The sequence below is a fragment of the Castor canadensis genome, chromosome 7 (assembly GCF_047511655.1).
Source record: "Castor canadensis chromosome 7, mCasCan1.hap1v2, whole genome shotgun sequence".
NCBI lineage: Eukaryota > Metazoa > Chordata > Mammalia > Rodentia > Castoridae > Castor > Castor canadensis.
In genome coordinates this window covers 129,158,592-129,180,385 of record NC_133392.1, presented here as the reverse complement: position 1 = coordinate 129,180,385, position 21,794 = coordinate 129,158,592, and the positions used below count along the sequence as shown (strand labels likewise).

Genomic DNA, 21,794 nt, shown 5'->3' with positions numbered 1-21,794 from the left:
TCCATCTGTCCATTTTCTGGCCTCAATCCTTTCTTCTAGTAAGCCTGGACCCTTGAATCTATTACTTGAATCATCCATTTCCCAATCTTCAATTTTCTTACCCACTTACCCTGCACACCTTCCCTGAAAACTTCCAACTATGACTTTGTTTTGCCACACTTGCACTTGAGATAAGCCAGAAAAAGTTACATTTATGCGTAGGGAGTGGCAACCCTCAATGGCAACGAACAATCCTACTCCCCTCCTATTTTCACAAAAGATAATAAAAGTCACTAGGCAGAACTCTTTCATTTTATGCCTCTCATTTACAATGCACCTGCATCCTTCCCTACTTGCTCCTTCATCTCTTCTATTCTAACAGAGGGATACCTCACTTCTGTCTCAAGCCAATCCCATACTGGGGTTTACATGTCTTCCCTTTCCATTTCCTCAGGCCCTTGCTCCTCTCTGTAAGTCCTTAACCTCGCCTTCTCTGTTGGCCCCTTTCCTTTTGCATTGAAGCATTTGCTTGCATCCCTACCATCTTTACATAACTTCTGAGTCTCAATTTCCTCTTTGAAAAATAAGGATAATAATAGCTCTAACTCCATGGAGTTGATATGAAGATTAAGTGAATTGTAATATGTAAAAGTGCTTAAAATGGTGTCTGGTTCCTTGAAAGCTATTCAAGTATTTGATTATTTGTAAGGTCCTTCATTCACTTCATATCCCCATCCAGCTATAGTCTTTCTCCTGTTAACAACCAAACTTCTTCTTCTTCTTCTTTTTATCTTTTGCTGTACTAGGGCTTGAACTCAGGGCCTACACCTTAAGCCACTCCACCAGCCCTTTTTTGTGATGGGTTTTTTCGAGCTAGGGTCTTGGGGCTGGCTTCGAACCACAATCCTCCTGATCTTTGCCTCTTAAGTAGCTAAGATTACTGGCATGAGCCACCAGTTGTCTAGCTACAACCAAACTTCTAAATACTGTTTCCACTCACCTCTTCCATCACTCCTTAACTCCCTGCTGTATGTTTCCATCCCTGCCATGCCACTTAGTTCCTGCTAAGGTCAACAACCCCCCACCATGCTACCCTCATCTATCGACAGTTTCCAGTTTTTACCTGTTCATTACTCTGAGCCTATTCCCACCTTTCAAACCCTTCTCCCTTTGGTTTTCCTGACATTCTACTCTTTCCTAGCTCTCTGCCATGTTTTGCACAAGCTCCTGTATAGCCTGCTCTACATTCAGCCATGCTATGTATGATGCGCATATTTTGCATATTCTTCCTATTTTTTTCCTACATGCTACTACTGTCCTTGGGTAATTTCCTCAACCTTCTCTAACTTCCAAATCTGTATTTCTTACTGCTACATGAGGGTCAAACATATATATTCAATTGTCTACATAGTATTTCCACCTGGGTTTGACACAGACACTTGACTCTCAATATGTTTAAAACTCATTTCAGTATCTACTCCTCAAGCTGCTCCTTTTCCTGGGTTCCCAGATTCCAGTGCAGAACACTGCTATCAAACTGGTCTGCTAAGCCAGAAGTGTCAACCTGGTCTCTGTCTTCTTCCTTGCTGTCAGTAACTCTTGCGATTATTGTTTCATGCTTCCAGCCTATCCAAGCAATTCCTTCAGTCTTCCTAGCATGGACTCTGTCTTCACCTGCTTTTTGTTCTAGTTTGGACACCTCCCCTTTTAACACTCAACTCAAAAGTACCTTACCTTCCTTTACAGTCTTTCCTGACTCATCCTGCCTTTAAATCCACCATAGTCTGAGCAGCACCTGAGACATTATGTTTGTTTACAAATGATACACCTATTTGCTGAAAGATTCCTCAGGGCAGATTTGTATTTGCTCTCTCTGGATGGTCTCCACAGAGAAAAGGGGAAGGGAAGGGAGAAAAGGAAAAAAAAAAGTATCTCTTGTGTATACTTTTTTTTTCTTTCTTTCTTCCTTCCTTCCTTCCTCCCTTCCTCCTCCCTCCCTCCCTCCTTCTCTCCCTGCTTCTCTTCCTGCTTCCTTCATTTTTTTGGTACTAGGGCCAGAACCCAGACTTCACACTTGCTAGCCAGGCGCTCTGCCACCTGAGTCATGACCCCAACCTTCTCTGTTGAGATAGAGTTTGGCAAAATTTTTGCCTGGGCTAGCCTTGAACTGTGATCCTCCAATCTCAGCCTCCCAAGTAGCTAGGTTAACAGGGGTGAACCAGCTTGTTTGTTTTTCAGGCAGGTTGTCAGTATGTAGTCCAGGCTGACCCTCAAACTTGTGATCCTCCTGCCTTAGCCTCCTGAGTGCTGGGATTGTAGGTGTGCACCACAATGCCCAGCCTCTTTGGGTATACTCTGCCAAGCATGTAGGCCTGGCTTCTAGAGCTCCTGCTAATCCTAACCAGGGTCCTTCAGAAACCACTGCTGTTCTTCCTCAGCAGAACTGCAATTCTCCACAGACATTTCTTTGAGCTGGGGACTCAGCTGACTGTGTAAGAAAGAACTCCTTTTCTGAACTCTTCAGCCTATGGGCAGTTCTACCTCATTCCTTAGACCCAGGAGAAGCTTGGCCAGCACACTTACAGGAGCAAAAGGATGGGTACTTGCCTCAGATGACACAGCCCATTCTCCCCAACCCCAGTGCATAGTTTTGTTGTATGCACTGTACTCTCTAGCTACAAACATAGTTCAGGCTCCAGAGAGGCTGATGCATCTGTCCATCAACAAAACTTAAGTGGGATAATTATTTTCTCTGTGTACTTAACCTTAGTGCTCATTGACTATAACAGGATTGACTGCCTCTAGTATGCTGGACCACAGGTCCAGGTTCCACAGTATTTGGTACTGGGGCCCCAAGATGGGAGGAGACCTGTCAGTTCAGTTTGATTCCATTAGGGTCCTGAGTATTTTCAAGTGGAGTAATCTTCCTATTCCCAGATCTCTTGGCTTCACTGATGAGCCAGAAGGGATTTGGGACATTGAGGTTTCTGGAAGAGAACAAGAAAAGAAGCTCCTGAGCCATGCTCCCTGAGCCCCTGCAGAGGAGAGTGGCCTGTCTGGGACTTCACATGCACCGTCAAAGGCTAAGGTAGCAGGTCAGTTTGAGCCAGCTGCCCAGGGTGAGAGTTACATTGTGAGTTTTCTTTGTTTTCATTACAATTTCCTCTCCCACTGCTTCTTTTTAGCCAGCCCTTTCCTCCCCGGGGTGCTGGGGATTGAATGAAACACCACCCCCGGCTCCAATAAGTGTATTTCAATTACATCTGTCACTGCATAACGATATAATGATATATCATGTGATATTAAATCCATGGTAATCATATCAGGGATTTTTTTTAATCGTGCACTAATCGCATTATTACATCTCTATAATTAACAACAGGAGGTATGGAAATTCAGTTAAGGCAGTAGGCTGGATGTAGTCTCCCTACCCCCATCCTAGCTGCCTGCAGATTAGGGCCAGATTAGGAGATACAGACTGCAGGGCACTATCAAGCTGGGCCCTGTGCTTCATTCGTGGGCAGAGCCTTTAGCATCCAGAGCCGACAGAGATGGTCCAGACTGAGATCAGGATGTCTATCTTGTGGCTGCTCAGGAAAAGCCAGGGGCAGAGGCCACACAGAGAAGCCCAACTGGGCCTTCCAGACCTCCTGCCACTGCAGCACCAAATCATCTCCACAGCAAAGAGTACCTTTCCTTCAAATCAGCAAAAAGGCCCTCAAAGCTTCCTGTAAGGCACAGGGCAAGTTCTTGCCTCCTGCACCAGAATTCCTCCTGCTACTGCTACATACTCCCTTCCTCCATTCTAGCTCTCTGACAGCTCTCAACATCACCAGCAGCTATAATGTCTCTGTCTCTTGGTCCCATCAGCCCTGAGGATAGCTGAACAAATCCAACTCTTCCTGGGGCTGTTTCTCTTCAGCTGCCTCTCTGAGGTCTGGCCCTTTGTATTACATGACAAGTGGGGTTTTGACAACCACTGGTTTGTTCCCCTGTGCCCCAAACAATCTAAGTTCTTATGTCTTCCCACCCAGGCCTAGATGGAGAAAGGAGAGGCCAGACAACATGCTTGAACCATGTCAAATGACCCTGTCTTTCCTACTCCCTTCCTGACACTGAACTGTTGGGGCTAATCCTGTCAGGGGTATAGAACCAGTCTGCAAAGCAGAATTCTGTGTTTCAAGTCCAAAGCTTTGAACCTGGCATGTAACTAGTCCTCAGTGAGGGGCAGGCATTTTGCTAAGTTTGACTCTCAGAAGTTGGACAGGCCTGAAGATAAAAGAGGAAAATCATGTCCTTTTTCCTAATAAAAAGGAGACACTAATAGCTGTCAGCACTTAGGCAAAGCACTTTAAGTTTCTAATGTGCTTTCTAAATTAAAATGTAATCTTTTATTGAGCATGTGACACCACCATCTGCCTACTCTCACACATGAAGGTGTGTGCACTCGTTTTTTGCTTTTTTGTTTTTGGTAGCAGTACTAGGGTTTGAACTCAGGACCTGGTGCTTGCTTTCTCCCTCTTGACTACATTGCACATGCTGCTTATATTTTTTTCAGCAACTACCTTGTACCAAGCCCTGCACTAGAGATACACAGATCAAGTGGGTCAGGCCAGTGCCCTTAAGGTGCTCCCAAAACAGAAGGAGACATGTGTAAACACATTTGCAAAACAATGCAGCAAGGCCAAGATCCTGTAAAAAATGAAGCATGGAGAGAAATCACTGAGAGGGACCCAGATGGCCTTCAGTGGAACATACTGTTGGGGTGTCATATAGGAAAGAAGCTCAGTTCAGTGGTCTAAGCTGAGATAAAGTCCTAAGAAAGCAGACAAGTGGCAGATGAAACTGGGGGTGGGTAAGATCATGCAGGAAGAGTAGAAGCCTATGAAATCAGATGAGGCATTTCTCTGACGCTTGAAAAAAGGAAGGTGGAGTGATGAGAAGACTGAACACTGAAGCCTCCAGAGCTATTACCCAAAGAACCTTATCTCTGTAACACACCTAACACCCTGGCCCTTGTACCTCACTTTTCCAAATCAGTTTTCACTCTACCCTGGTACAATAGGATGGAGGAGTTGGGGTTTGGCATCACAGTAACTCATTCACAACATCTACTGAGAGTCTATTATCTGCCAGGCTATATGTGTTCATATGGCAACAGAGACATAGTACTATCCTCAAAGAGCTTACAGTCTACAGGATAAAGCAGATATTAACTAAATAGCAATATAAATGGTCATTAAATGGGGAGAGGGAGGGGGAGGGAGAGGGACAGGGAGAGGGAGAGGAAGAAAGACTGACTCACTGCAGACAGACTCAGGATGGTTAGAGGGAGTACCTTTAGAACAAATAACATGGGCATGGTGGCACGCAGCTGTAATCCCAGCTACTTGGGAGGCTGAAGTAGAAGGATCAAGAGGCCAGCCTGGGTACCACAGCAAGACCATGTCTCAAAAAATAAAAACAAAACAAGAGTAAGCAAGAGCATATGAACAGAAAATAATTTCAGGCAATAGTAACTCTAGTCTTCAGGTCTCACTTTCTTCACTGGAAATGAGGTGCTTAATTATTGGGTTTCTAAGTTTCCTTCCTGATCTGAAGTTCACCATACCTGAGGCACTTCAACCTCCCCTCAGAGTTAGGTTTATTTCTGCCCCAAGTCTTTTCTTATTAGCAAAGTGTTCCCTACCCAAAACACTCGCCTTTTATTTCTCTAACCCCCCACCTATCTGCCAGGACCCCACTTTCAGGAAGCCCTTCCTGATTTCTTTCCCCTCCCTCCATATCTCACCTGGACTACCACACCCAATTCTCCCAATAGCACTTTGTTTAATCACATATAACCTACAGTCTGGTACTCTTACTTGGCTGGTCTAGGGACAGTCTTACCACTCCCTGATCAGAGGCAGGATGGAAGTTCTATTCCATAGAACCCAGAAGCAGGCACAGGCTTTTCCAGCCAAAGTCTAGGTCCCCTTTCCTCTGCCCACAGTCTGAGAACTCAATGGCCCTCCACTTGTAAAGGGTGCTAAAAGCAATGATGTCTCCAAGTGTGATGGGAGATATTTGTGTCTGCTTTACCCTTGGCTTTTTGCTCCAGTTCAGGTAGGAGTGGGGTGGGCCGGCTGGCAGATCTGAGAGCGCGGCACGCCCCAGCAGGCAGGGCGCACAGCGCGGAGGAAGGCGCGAGTCAGTCTGGAGTGCTCCCCATTTATCAAGCTCATGCAGGCCGCCAGCCGAGCGAGTCTTTCTATCATTACACCTCTCAAAATCCGATTCATACCACTAATCCTGCCTTCATTCTCCCAGATTAATAACATCTCTTTCAACCTTCACAGTGTGATAAATAGACAAAGAGAGAACAAAAGGAGAGACAGAAGAGAGAGAAAGAGCTGGAGCAAGTCCCCATAATAGAGAGAGCTGAGAAAGAGGAGAGGGGAAAAAAGGAGAGTGAGCGAGAGCAGGCAATGGCCAGAGACTGCAGCTGCCTCAGAGAGCAGCTCTGAGGAGAGCTGGCAGGTGCACCCTGCTATGCGCTCCACTCTGTCCCCAAAGAGAAAGAAAGGCTCGTTAACAGGGCCTTCCTGCCTGCACTTTTGTTCAAATTCTTTTCTTCTCTTCCAATCCTGCTTTAGGTCAAATTCCAGTGAAAATGAGTCTCTTGGCTTCCTCATCTCCTCCCGGCCTCCAAACCAGACCCAGAGAACCAACCTAGCCCTTGACAGAGGACTGGGTCTGGGCACATGATGGGCCAGGAATGGGCTCAGCAAGGGTGGAGAACTAACTGCCTAGTCTGCCTGTTGGCCTGGCTGAAAGACAGGAGCATTAGGCAAGCTCATCACAGCTACTCTCCTAACCTGAATCCGCACTCTTCTTCTGCTCTTTTGGCATAAAGGAAAGAGGAACCAAGCAGAGGGAAGACTTGGAGTCCAATCCCTAAGGTGCAGTCTTATACATCTTGCCACCCCAAGGCTCCAGATGGTCTAATTCCCAGCAGCCCAGTCACATGGTAAAAGTAGATATCCCTACAGGCTTACTAAAGCAGAGGTATGGGCCATACCTTCCAATTAGAGAAGATAGTGTAATAGGAACAGTAAATCCACTTGGCCTTAGTCCTACCATAACACAACTGATCTCTGCCCAGAAGTTTTACCCACACTTGTCTCCATAGCACACTCCCCCTGCTCTGCATAGACCCTGCTGAAGAGCCCATTTCTGGATGCCATTTGAGCTCTTTCAGCAGAATTCAGTCACTTGCTCTTCTGGGGTCCGAAAGACAACAAACCATTTACATCATCCTGTAGCAACCATGTGTTTCCCTCACTCCACTGGGGGTCTGTCTTCTGCTTTCTCTATTTTCAGATCCAAGGTGCCCATGGTAGTTCCACTCATCCTTGACTGTCCAAACTAACCTAGAAAAACAAAGCTTGATTCTTCCTCTTGGACTATTCCTAAGTTTCTGGCCAGCTTGGCTCAGAGGCAGGAGCAAGACCTTCCATACTAGGAAGTGCTGGTAGCCCTTCATAGTCCATTACAGTTGGGAAAGAAGGGCTCCACCAAGCTCCCTGGACCACTTCATCTCTTGGCATACTCATGGGTAGGAAGTGGTGCATGCAGAAGGAAGCTCTGCCCTGCCCAGTTTAGCCAAGTAGGAGGAGCCTTCCAGAAGAATCAAGCCTTTCCAAGGTGAGAAAGCCTGACAGTGGACCAGAATGCCCTGAAGTAGACCCTTGGTAAAAAGCTAGTAGTCTGTTTGGAGGCAAGTCCTATCTCAGGGATGTGTTACAGATACATTCTAGATTCCTTCCTCCATAAAGCATCCTCCCACTTCCCTCTGCACTCTACCCCAAAACACAGCTCTCCTTTTGAGCCCAATTGGCTGCTGCTCACATCCGCTATTCCATCACTTTCAGCCCCAATTCTCAAGTTTGCCAAGCTATATCTCCACTCGAGGAAATAATCTGAAAGCTGAGAAAAGGAGGCTTCATGAGGCCTAGTAAAAAAAATAAACCACATGAAAAAGGGATGTTGAAATGGACAGAGGGTAATCCTTGAGATCCCTTTCACAAAAAAATTGAACCAAACCAAAAAAGCCTGGAAGTTCCATTAACCTTTCCTCAGTTTGGACATCAGAAGGACTCTCCACACTTACTGTTTTTTATTTTTATTTTTTGTCTTTTCTTTTTTGGTGTGAGGGATCAAAGTCAGGGCCTCACACATACTAGGCAAGCACCCTACTGCTAAGTTACATCCCAGTCCCACACCTCTTTTTTCAGACCTCCGTGATCAGAGATCTGAAATAAGAGGGTGGAAGAACGACAGTGACAAGTTCGTCCATCATGAACCCAAGTGACCCAAGGAGGTGCTAGGGTTAAAGAGGAATGGCAAGAAGGGGAAAGAATTATTCAGTCTCAGTGACAGGGACTAGCCCTCTCTGCAGCCAATTGGCCTTTGGGGTCCAACTGGCTATACAGGCTCACATTTCTTCCAAGCCCAAGATTATAGTAAAGTTCCAATGTGGACTGAGACCCTACCTTCCCTAAGAGACAGCATGAGGCAGTATCAACCATGCTGACTGCCTGCATCTTTGGCTTCTACCTGCTAAGTAACCAGGAAACTTAGTAGATAGCTTCTCCAGGAAGTCAGAAAGATGTTCCATCCCTTGAAGACCCAACTCTTAACAGGTGGACAGGCCCAGGCTCTAAGAAATAAAATCATGGTGGTCCCACTATCCTCTGCCTCTATTGCCATTTCTTACCCAACATATTCTTTTGTACCTCCTCTTGCTTCTTTGAGCTTTTTCTCCCAGGAGGAAGACTTCACTGAAAGTCTGAGGGACAAGCCTCAGTTCCTCAGGGAGCTTTGCCCATCAGCTAGAGAAAAAGCCTGAGACCCCAGTAAGAGACCTGATGGGGGATAAAAAAGGAAGTCAGACACAAGAGGTAGATCTAGCTGGCTCCAGATGGCTCACACCTGTGATTCCAGCTACCTAGAAGGCTAAGATTGGGAGGATCGAGGTTGAGCCCAGTCTAGGCAAATAGTTCTCGAGACTCCTATCTCTAAAATAACCACAGTGAAATGGACTGGAGCTGTGGCTTCAGTGGTAGGCCGCTCGCTTTGCAAGTGCAAAGCCCTGAGTGCAAACCTTCATTCCATGGAAAAAAAAAAAAAAAAAGAGGTAGAATAAGAAGCCAGACCTGAATGATGCTTTCTCCTTCTCTCCAAGTAGATGGTTCTAGAACTTACTCCTCCAGACAGCCAGTGGCCCAGAGCAGGGAAAGAGAAGTTGGATCCTAATGTGTAAAAAGCTCCAGCAAAGCAAAATCATTTACTCTTCAGTGCGACTGCTCAGCAGAGCTAATAAATCTTGCATGAGCAGGGCCGATTCTAATTTCCTAATATGAAAAGGCATTTGGATTGAGAGAGAGGGGGAGATAAAAGTGATTGAATCTCCAATAGTCCAGGTTACTGACAAGAAACATCCTGCTCAGCCCTGAGAGAAGGATGGCAGCACCCGCCTGCCGGCATATACCCATCCGTTCTGCCCCCCTCTTGGTGTGATACATCTCCGTCTCTTCTATTGACAGGACGTGGCTTTAAACACAGTTACACAAGTTATCATTTCTGCCTTCTGATCAATCTGAATTTTCAGGACAATTACCCTCTTAATCAATGATTGCTATCAGCAGCCCTGCGCCTGGACGGATTTCTCAGCAAGGTAATCATGCCGCCAGGCTGGACGGCGTGTGCATAGGCAATGAAGCTCTGGGTGGGGTATCCTCCCTCCTTCTTGAGCCCCCATATCCCAGCATCACTGCCAGCACTGAGGACAAGGACAGCAAAGTGTGAAGGCCACTTCAAGGAGTGGTATGAGTAGAAGGAAGGGGAGGGGGCCCAACTACCCAGACAGCCTTCCAAACCACCTGATTATGAACCTATTAAAACCCTGGATTTACTGCCCACCACCCTGATGCATTTCCACATCCCCTTCTGCCATCATTCCTAACTCCTAATTAGCCAAATAAAGCCCAATTCTGATTATAGGCTCAAACTATTAGAAAGAGTAAGTTCAAAGGGAAGAGAAATACTGTCTTTACTAATCTCTCAGAAGCTATTGCTTCTCAAAATCCCTTTTCTTTCATGGACCTGGTTCATATTGGCTACTGACTTAGATGGCAAGAGCTGCTTCTTCTCTTTCTTCCTTGGATACCCAGGTATCTGGAGCTATCACAAAGCCAGCCTGGCTTGGAGCCAGGAGACCCCAGCCCAACACTTCCTCCCTCCTTCCAGGGTCCTCCCAAAGATCCAGTCCTCCATGAATAAAACAATCTAGAGCTCCTCCAAAGAGGGATGAAGAAGGAACAGTATAGTAGGTGTCCAGTTAGCTAGAGGCCATATCTGCCACCCTGAGGGCAACTCAGAATTTTCACATCACCTATTGTTGAGGAAGGAAGGACCTAATCTCAAGAAGCCAACATGGAATGAAAAGGGCTTGGTCTAGGAAACTGATGAATGAACTTAAGCTCCAGCATGGGTGGCAGGTCTGTGTACCATTATACTCACAACAGAGTGGTTTATGGGATTAAAACAGGTCCCAACAGTTTGCTATTACATCCTGGGGAGGGGAGGGAGAAAATTAGAAAGCATGCATGTTTTTTCACCGACATTTACTGAGCTAAGTGGTAGTGATGTAATAGTGAGCAATATAGAAGTGACTCCTCTCGTAGAGCTCACAATCTACTAGAAAGACAAATGTAAAGCAAAAGCAATAAAGTGAACTTATACATGAATGTTTACAGCAGAATTATTCGTATCAGCCAGAAAATGGAAAAAAAACCCAAATGTTCATCAACTGATGAGTGAATAAAGAAAAATAGTACATTCATACAATGGAATATTACTCAGCAATAAAAACTGAAGGGCTAATTGATATGTGGTACAACATGGATGAATCTTGAAAAATTGTAAGTGAAAGAAGCTAATCACAAAATGCTACATATAAGGAATTTCCAGAATTGCTAAGATAGGCAAATCTATAGAGATGAAAAGGTGATTTGTGGTTGAATATGATGAAGTGTTTTGGGGAAAAGTAAGAAATGATTGCTAGTGGACTTTTTTAAAAGGGAGAAATGTTTTAAATTTAGATGGTAATAATGGCTGAACAACCCTGTTAATATACTATACACCATAAATGGGTAAGCTGTGTGGTATATGAGTAATATCTCAATAAAACTACTTTAAAATGTACACTATTATCAAAGTACAAGAAGCCCACAGTAGGTGACTCAACAGTGAACAAAGTTGAGAAAGGTTCTAGCACAGGGCCTAGCACTCCAAAGGTACTTAAAGTAGGTATGTGGAGAGAGAGAGGAAGTTCCACTGGGAAGCTGGAAAATTTTTCACAGAGGACAGTAGGAGGAGTTCACTAGGCAGGAATGCAGCAAAGTGATCGAATAAGGCTTGAAAGTATATCATACAGGCCAATCTGGCATAGTTAGAAAGGTACTATGGGGGATCTCAAAAGTCAGGCTAGAGGATTTATACTTTATTCAGTAGACATCAAGATTTTTTGTTTGGTTGGTTTTGGAGGCCCTGAGGTTTGAACTCAGGGCCTCATGCTTGCTAGGCAGGCACTCTTACTACTTGAGCCATTCCCCAAGTCCAACATCAAGATAGTTTAAGTAGAAAAGATTAGTACTGGATAGCCTAGGATTTGATGGATCATGCACGGGAAACAATGTTATAGTTGAAAGGGTATGGTTTTGGGGTAAGGTTACAATATCCATGTAAATCCTTAAGTCTTTCTTCCAATAACTTCTAATAACCAGCAAGGGTTAGGATTTTGTCTACTTTTTTTGGTGTGTGGGATTGGGGTTTGAACTCAGGGCTTCATGCTTGCTAGGCAGGTGCTCAACAACTTGAGCTACTCCACCAGCCCTGGATTTTGTCTATTTTGCTCACTATTTTCTCCTCCAGTGTGTGGTTAGTGCTTGACCCAGCAGGTATTCAACAGAATGAAAAAATGTAAAATTCAATCTCACTTAACATTTATTGAACACCTTTCATGAACCCTGGTATTCTACTTATATACAGCTTGAGCTCTTCAAGGGTAAAGGCCCTGTCTGGTCTCTGATCTCTGGCCTCAGACCTCACAGGTTCTTTTTGGCACAGGGCTAGTGCTTAATCTGTAGTAATTCCCTTCCCTCTTCTGGTCTAGGAGATTTTTTTAAGACCCAGTGAATTTTTAGATAGGCTCAATCTGAACAAATCACTGTGGCTGGCAAGAGAAAGAAAGCTGAAACTATATGGATGGGAAGCTTTAGTAGAACAGGTTAACTGTGCCCACGGTCTTTGTCCCAAAGCAAGCCATGTTCTCTCAAAGGCCATCAGGCAGTTGAATCATAAAGTTGAGGAAGAATGGAGTAGAAACAAGAGACCATTCTCAGATCCCTCTGTGGACTGCCCTGACCCCAAGGCAGTGGGGCCTACTTGAAGGAAGGAGGCCAGCAAAGGCGAAGTTGAAACCTACACTGCAAGACTTGCAGGTGGATGAGAAGGGGAATATTTGAACTGTATTTTCTGAGCACTCTATCCAGACCTTGGAGATCTGCCATTTCTATATCTCTTCTGGTTAGGGAAGTCCTTCTGCCCATGGTATAAAGGGGCTCCTCCATCTCCCAACCCCCAATTCCTATATAGGGCCCCCCCCCTTTTTACATTTCCTCCCTTTTCCTTCCTACAGAGCTTCCCCTGAGCCATAAAAATAAAATAAAACACAAACACCCACAGTCCAGGAGGAGGGCGTCAGACAGATAATGGGCATTTTATATCTTTTATGACACTCCCCATAGGCAGCTTAGCAATCACAGCACAATAAAGGCAGGCATGCAGCTTGCATAGTTAAACAACTGCCGGGTAATTAGGCACAGCAAACACACCACTGGGGAGGCCTCAGGCCTGCCCTGAGAACTGCCTGCAGACTGCCTATCTGCTTGCAACCAAAAAGGTCCCAAGCCCAAGCCTAACACCATAAGAGTTGGTTGTGGTAATGAACAGAGACCACTGACAGCTGCTATGTGCACACTAAGGCCCATGCCTGTGCAGTCTCACTAGCATACCTGCTCACACCCACATTAGCACTTCTTGGGCAGCTAGCTTGGGCTTCATCTCCACAGAAGGGCCACTTGTCTTTTCCAAATAAGGCAATGTAGGGTCTCAAGAGGACCCTACTTTAAGGCCTTTGAAGAAGTCACAGCAGGCAAGAGCAGGGACTAGCTCATCAGGATAGCTCTCAGCTCATCAAGTGGCACAGGTAGGGGGCACATGATCATGAGGTCATGCTTACATGGACTCTTGTTACTTGTAAATTTTGATCAGTAAAGAACTGAATTGAAAAGAAATTCATTTTTAAAAACACAGGTGATGTATACACACCCCACATACACATTCTTATCACCGCACTTACCCTTTATAATGCATATTTTCCTCCATTTCCTTCTGATCCACTGATCTTCCCTACCAGACCAGGAGCCAGCTTTGGACAGGTGGAGACCAAGTCTGATTCAATTCCATGTCCAGATGCCCTGACATACAGGACTTCAGGGAGTGACTGGTCGCTGGATGCAAATAAAGATGTTCCAGCCTAGGCAGAGCACCTGCTACCCAATGCTTAGGTACAAGATGATCCAAGCCCATCTAAGAGAAATCTTCACCCAAGCTGAGGTTCCTGTACTGTGAGCCCACACTGCCCACTCCTTCTCTAAGAACCCAGAAAGCAAGGTACTATACTAACTAATGGGACAGGAGACAAAACTCTGCTGAAATCCCTCTTGAAGACTGAGAAAACCAAAAGTCCCATCTCTAGGAGACATCCAGGGAGTTATGGCACCCAAGCTCACACCACTCTTTCCCCAAGATAGTTGACAGCAGGCCAAGTCAGCTCACAGAAAGACTATATGGTTTTGTTCCTGGTCTGCCTGACCACCACTCAGGATCTTCCAAGACAACCAACAGAGGAGAACCAAAGGTCAAAAGAAGGCTAGAGCATGGTTCAAGTGGTAGATGTTTGCCTAGCAAGCTCGAGGCCCTGAGTCCAAACCCCAGTACCACCATAAGAAAAAAGAGGAGGAGGGAAGGAGAAGAAGGAGAAGGAGAAAAGAAAGGGAAGGAGAAGGAGGAGGAGGAAGAGGAAGAAGAAGAAAGAAGAAAGAAGAAAGAAGAAGAAGAAGAAGAAGGAAGGAGGAGGAAGAGGAGGAGGATGAGGAAGATGGGGAGGAGGAGGAATAATTGTCTCATCCAATTCCTTTATTTGTTGGATGAGGAAACTGAGGCCTCAGAAAGGGCAAATGACCCAACACGAGAGCCCATGTCTTTATTATCTAGCTTCAAGTTTGGTCCAGGGTTCTTTGTATTGCCCCAAGCTGTTCTCTAGAGACAAGGGCTTTATCTGCCCACCTCCAATGCCTGGAGTCAAACCACAAATCCTATGCCAACATCTTCTCCCATATTCCCTGTGGGCACATGCACACAACAGAATATACACGAATATACCAAGGGATGCACAAATCTTCCCACATGAGGAGATAAACTTCTCTAAACACATACAGACATGCATGAACACATGGACACTCCCTCTTACTTACCAAGATTCCCATTAAACAGGTGTCACTCTCTAGAGACCTGGAGCATGCAGCCAATCCCTATCTTTCCTCCATCACCGACTTTCAATAACTTATACATCTAGTGATAGCTGTTGTGTTTGCCTCTAGCTCAAACCAGGCCAGACCAGAGGAGATGCCTACAGGTTGTATCTACTACCTGACAGATGGAAGCTATGGAAGGAGAGAACGTGGATTTACAACTTCCTAGTCATCTGACTTTGGGCAGACTTCTTAATCTCTCTGAGTTTCTACTTCAGCACCCATAAAAGAGAGACAAGCCCTTTCTTTGCTGAGTAGCTGTGAGGGTTAAACACAATCATAATGTGGAAAAAGCATCCAGCACAAAGGCTGACACCAATTGGGGGCTCAGCTGATGCTGACAGACATTGTCAAACCTGCTTTTGAAAGGGTGGTCCTGAGGGTAGGGCTGTACCTCTAGCCTTCAAGGAAGTCTCCTTGTTCTGTCCTTTCCTTTTCTGTAACTCCTCCCAGTTTTCAGGGCATAAAGTAACAACAAAATCAAAAGAAAAACAAAAATAAAAACCCTGGGGAGAAGGCAGAATAACTAAGCACTTCCTTAGCTCTCTCAGGCTTAACTTCTTTAGCTCTCTCAGCATTGATCTCTCCTGTCTCTCTTCTGACACCATGCCCTTAGCTCTTCCACAGTATGCATACCTCTAGCAGCTCCTGAGGTCCCTTCTGTCTCCCAGGTGCTCTGGATTCAAAGATATAATCTAGTCCTTTTTCTTTAAGTGGCTCATGATCTGGGATATGCTGGCCCAGAGTCCATGCTTCTTGGTTATTGTGTGTGACCTTGTCTATCCCTAAGCTGGGTCCTGATAACTAGCACCCAGGGTTAGAGTAAAGGATCTGTGGCCAGAATGACTAGGCTTAAATCCAGGCCCCCAAACGGACTCAGCAGAGCTCCCCACTCTTATGTGCTTCAGAACAAGCCCAGAATACATTTGAAGCACACAAAAGGAAGACAGAGGCAGCTCCCAGTAGGATCAGAACTAAGAGGCTGCCCCACTTCACAGAACAGACCTTAGCAGCCAAGAGAGGCAGACAGGCCAGGGGTGGGCCTGGTGGACAGACCTGCCACAGAGGACACTACAAGAATTCTGGGATGAGGTTCACTGGCTTCAGGGGACCTCGGAGGAAGAACGAATCCTAATGCCCTAAGTTGATTCCCTCTCCGGCTGGTCCTCTGTGGCCATACCAACCAGAGATGCAAAACAAGGCCAGCTCTCTCTGAGTTGGGGGTATACTTGTTTCCATAGAGTACCAGCACTCTTCTAACACCTCTGCAAACATGCTCTAAGGAACTCCTCCCACTGTACCTCCTGCATTTTGCTGTATGGATGCAGAGGTCTCCTGTTCAGCGGTCTCAGGCTGTCCACAGTTCCTATGCTATAAGGCAGAGTAGCTTCTTCCCTCACAGCTATCCTTGGCCCATAGGTTTCTTCTTCTCTTACCTGGAGGCAAACATGCCAGTTTTCTAGAGCTACTGCATCACCATCACCACCACCACCACCACCAAAGAAGGCAGCATAGGCTAGCTTCACTCTATAGACAGGGACAAAGGCAAAGGTTTCTTATTGCCCTTGCTTGTTCTCACTTTGATAGAAGGTACACATGACTATTCCACACTAGTAGCTTAAAACACCTGAAAACTACTGTTTGTAGTTCCCCAGTCCAGCAAGCTCTTTCACCATTTTAGGCTTTCGTTCTCACACTGCCTCTATCTGGATGCCCCTTCCACTCTGTCTCCTGAAAACTTACTTATCTTTTAAGATTCAATACAAGGGTCTCTCTCACACACCCCATGACTCCTTTTTTTTTTTTTTTTGGTGGTACTGGGGTATGAACTCAGGGCCTCACACATGTAAAGCAGGCACTCTACTGCTTGAGCCATGCCTCTGGTCTATTTTGCTGTAGTTTTTTTTTTTTTTTTTGCATTTTTATAATAGATGTATTTTATGAGTAACCAATGTCCAATCCTTAATTAAATCGCACTGTTTTTAATTTTAGGAAACATAGACTACTTATGTACTTTTAACATTTAAAGACGGTGATAATTAGCATTATAGCGACACAGATGTCATATATGTTCATTTAAATTTTTACCTTTAGAGTAAGATTTAGCAAAGCTTTCAGACTTCTTATAAGCTTAGGTAGACAATGTTAGTGCCCCCAAAGAGACTTGTTTTCTATTTACTGAGTCATTTTGTGTTTTGTTTTTTTGATTTTTAAAAATTTTATCATTTACTTGCATGTGTAAGTTTTTTTATTTTATTGTTTACTTAATATGTATATACATTATTTGGGCCACCTCCCCCCCTGCTTTGGTTATTTTGGAGATGGGGTCTCTCGAACTATTTGCCTGGGCTGGCCTCCATCCATGATCCTCCTGATCTCAGTTTCCCAAGTACCTAGGATTACAGGTGTGAGCCACTGGTGCCTGGCTGACTCTTCCTTTCTTTGCTTTGGAGGCAATAGAGCAAAGCAGTTAAGAGCATGGACTCTGAAGTCTACTGCCTAGATTCTAATACCTACTCCACCACTCACTACTTTTGGATCCTGTGGTTCAGTTTCCTCATCTGAACAATGGCTAGTAATAATCCCTATAGAGATGTTTGAGGATGAAGTGAGTTAGTCTACATAAAGCATTAGAGCAGCATCTATTTTTATTAGTTACTAATTATTTCCACTTACAAATAAGGAAACCAAAGGTCAAGGAAGGTTAAATATTCTGTCCACAATCATACAGGTAGGTGACAGGGCCAGGAATTAACCTGAGGTGAATGTGACTCTGCATTCCATTAGACACCCAGGAAGCTTGATGGCATCTGGGATCAAGGGCACGAGGCAACTGACTCCGATCTCAGTGTGTGACAAGGATGAGACAGTCCAAGGACAGCATTAAACATACCTTTGTTGATGCTTTCATTAACTCTGCTGGGGAGCTCTTTTTCCTAGGTCCTGCCTGCAGAGTGTTATGTGCTTAACTTGGGCTTCTGTCTCCTGAACCCCTCTTCTTCCTGGAGCCTGGTCATCTCATCTATGGTGGTCAGTACCAGGGCAAGAGAAGGGCAGGGGCACAGTACTCTCACTTTATCCTCAGGTCAAGTCTAAGATATGGATATTACTTTTTCTTGCTTTACAGAGGAGGATAGTGAGGTTCAAAGAAGTTAAGGGATTCTCTTAAAACCCCACAATGAGTAAGTATAGAGCCAAGATTCTAAATCAGGTTTCCTGGACTCTACTCCTAGCTTCTGTGTGTCAAAAATCACACACAGGTTCAGAGAGGGACCTGCTTCAGCTCACAATTGGTAGAGACATTAGAATCTGAGACTGGCTCAGCTGGCCAGCCTCCTTCCCCCCACCCCACCTCACCCCCCTCTCTCCCTCTCTTTTTTGGCAGTACTGGGGTTTGAAACTCAGGGTTTCACACTAACTAGGTAGGTACTTTGGCACTTGAGCCACTTCTCCAGCCATTTTGTTCCGGTTATTTTGGAGATAGGCTCTCACTTTTTGCCCAGGATGACCTGGACTGTGATCCTCTTATTTTAGGCTTCCTGCTATCACTGAGATGGCAGGCATTCAACACTATACCCAGCTTTTTTTCCCTTGAGATAATCTCACAAACTTTTGTCCAGGCTGGCCTGGAATGGTGATCTTCCAGATCTCAGCTTCCCAAGGAGCTAGGATTACAGGTATAAGCCAAAGCCCTAGATCTCTGAGATCCAGTACATACCATGTACTACCCGAACACTAAGTGAAGGGTAAGTCTCACATATAGGCATAATACTTTCAGGTTTATGAAGATAGTATTATAATTAATCCATTTAAAAAGCAACCAGTCACCTTAGTTTTGTTTTCACTATGTACTTACCTATCACCATAATCCCTAAACACAGGAGCTGTGTTTCCTGTCCTGGAGGAGGAAAAGGGTGTATGTGATATTTTCTGACATTACTAAGAGATCCTATAGTCTGCCGCCTACCTGCCTAAAAACTCTCAAAGCATATTGAGGTACCTTTCCCAAGGTATCTTCCTGATACTTGGCTATAAACTCACAACAGAGAATTATCTTTGGTGTGGAGTAACTGTACATAGGTCAACACAGCAACAAGGGCACAATTCCTTCTAGGACTTGAGTCTCATGAATGATAATGACCAATGCAGTCTGAGCCAAGAGGATTCAAGTACTGGGCTTTGGAAGGAAAGAGCCAGAGGTGAGTGTGTCTTTCCTATCCTCACCTTCAACTCCTTTCCTGCCTACCTGTTGAAGACACATAGTTTTGGGAAAAGAGCACACTTGACAGGTTTAAATTCTAACTTCACTGCACTTCTTCTGATTATGTGCCCTTAGGCAAGTTACTTAATTTCTCTAAGTCCATTTGTCTGGGAACTCCAACAGAGGAATAGGCACCTGGGCACCGGCGCTCATTAGTCCAGTCCTAGATTCAATGTAGATTCAGTTAATGCCTACCAATGCTTAGTGTATGCCAGGTAGAGTGCCAATTACTAGAAATACAGAGATAGGAGGAATACAGACTTTAAGGAGCTTATAGTCTTGTAAGAAACACAAACACGTGATACACTTAGCACAAAGTTCTGAAGCCATACAAAGAAGGAGGTGATTAAGTCTTTCTACCCAAGGTGGGGGATGTCAGAAAAGGCCTCACACAAAAGGGTTCTGAAGGATGAACAGGAGTTTTCTCAACACACTAAAAGGCAAAAGGTAAAGGGACATAATATAATATAAGCAAAGGAAGATGAAACAGTCATGTATATTTGAAAAGCAGTAAAAAGTTCGCTATGTTATCAAGGGACAGGAGATAATACATTAAAGACAAGAGATGCTGCAATGAGCTAGATCATCCCAGGACCTAGGTATCTTGCTCAAGAGAAAGGATGGGCAAAGCTTTCAATACCTACCCTCTTGGTTCCAGTGCTCTTCCTGTCAAAACAAGTACCCTAAAATCACACCCTTTGATTTAAGAGTTCCTCTCCTGGCCCTGACAGTAAGGCATTTCTGTCCCACAGATTATAACTCACTCTGGGCTATTATTCAGCTCCCCAGCCCTGGCCCTGCTGCAGTTAGTCCAAACATAATATCCTTCATGCATATATTATCTGTCTCCCTATTATCTGGAATCATTTCGGAATTAAATTTCAGTCCTGCAATATTGGCTTCAGGAGCGGCGCGCTTTATGGGCTAGTCAAAGGTTAGAATACCAATCAAAATAACAGTGCCGATGCAGCGAGACATTTTAATATTCCAAAACCCGGTAATTGTAAAAGGACATAATATTTTTTCCCTGATTACCCCAAAGGCAACACATGTTAACAAGGCGAAGGAAGGAGTGAAAGAAATTTCAGAGTTCAGACAGCTGTAAGACATATTTAAAGGAAAAGCCCAGGCTGGGCACTACACCATGGGGGCAGGGAGATGAGAAGGAAACATTTCCTCTAGTTCTGGCAGCCCAACTTCAAACACAGCACTTTCCCTCCCCTACCTCTGAATTATATCTCAAGAGCTTACCTACAGGTGCAGATGTTACAGAGGGTAGGGCTGAAGGGGAAGAACTCAGCATCTGGAGTCTTGAGGCCTGGGTTCTAGTTTCAGCTTAACAGTTCAGTAGCCTCCAGCTCAAGACTAGCCCCACCCAGAGCTTCAGCATCCAACCTAGCAGCAAGCAGGCACTGTGGGCTGCTCTCCTACTCCATGCCTCTGCTGTGCCCTCACCTCTCCCTCATTTATACCTAGTGTTCTGTATCCTGTACTCTGTGCTCAACAGAATAAAGCCAGAGGTACCGATCTAAGCTGGCCCTCTTAGAATTCCAGCCCAAACTGCTCCATGGGCAATGTTCTGCTTTTAGATGATGCCAAAGACCTGGGCTGCATACTCTGCTTGGTTCTGACCATTGAGTGGCCCAGAAGCATCCACCCTTAGAGCAAACTTTTCCCCCTCAGGAAAAAAAAAAAAACCAAAATAAACACTTTTCAGATAAGATATTCATGTCTCTCTTGGTTTTCATTTTTGCTCTGTTCTTATTTTGTTTTTTGTTTTTTCAAATTAGTTTCTAAATAGTCCTAGTAGAGGGGCTCTGTGATTGGAACCATATACCCATCCTTCTAAAAAGAGTCCTAGTTTCTGCCTGGCTACCCATCACTGGAGCAGCTTTATTCCCACAGCTCCAAAACAGAGGGATCTGACGAGCAGTTTTGGATCCTCCTCTCATGCCTGCTCGTTTCTCAGCTAACTCGACCCACTAGCTGAAGCCTCCAATCTGCATCAACCGACCTACTGACCTGCTTATGGCCCCCAGCAAAGAACTTCATTAAGGCCAAGAATTTATTCCTCCATAAGCCCTTAATTTATTACTGTGCTGATTGGGACTCTGAATGCTCCAAGGTCAAGAAAAGTCATACTCAATCGTATACACCAACGCTCCCTTCAGCAGTTTCTCCTGTTGCCCTCTCCTAGTGCGGGGAGGGGGGGTGAAGGGGTTGGGTGGTGAGTGGGGGGAGAAGAGAGACAGAATGTTTCATGGAAGGACCTAGAAAGATCTCCTCCTGAACTGCTGGTCCCAATCTTACCCTTTCAGAACACAGAACACACAGAACCTGTAGTAGGGCATAGAATACAGATGACAAAGGAAAGTGGAGCAGCAATCCTCATACCCTGGCACATGTGGGTCTGTTAAATTCTAGACAGTTTCTATTTCTACAACTACTGGGCATGACTGGCTGAGATCCCTGTCTACCAGACTCAGAGTCCTTCTCAGGCTGCCTACCCACTTCCCCTAAAGCCCATTCAATCAAGCTGAGGCATCACAGGGGATTCCTGACAATTTGTATGTATACACACACTTGCATGGCTTGGTGTGAATATATGTGAACTGTATATGTGTAATGTCTAGGCCTGTATTTGTAATTTATTTATGCACATATGTCTGAGCATATGCAGTGGATAAAACATATTTTATATGTGCATGTTTATATGTGCGTATCCTTGTAGAAGTCTCATCCAACCTGTTTTCATGATTTCTGTTTATAACATTCTTTCCCATCCAATATAAGCTACTCAATTCTGTGGCTGTACCTTGGAACCTGCCAATACCTAGAACTGCCCCACATGTGAA

General features: G+C 44.9%; 1 protein-coding gene across 16 annotated transcripts in view; it reads right to left on the bottom strand.

Annotated features, from left to right (window-relative positions):
• Positions 1–21,794, bottom strand: part of Eri3 (ERI1 exoribonuclease family member 3) — a 128,220-nt gene that overhangs the window by 31,866 nt on the left and 74,560 nt on the right. The gene's annotated exons all lie outside the window — the stretch shown is intronic.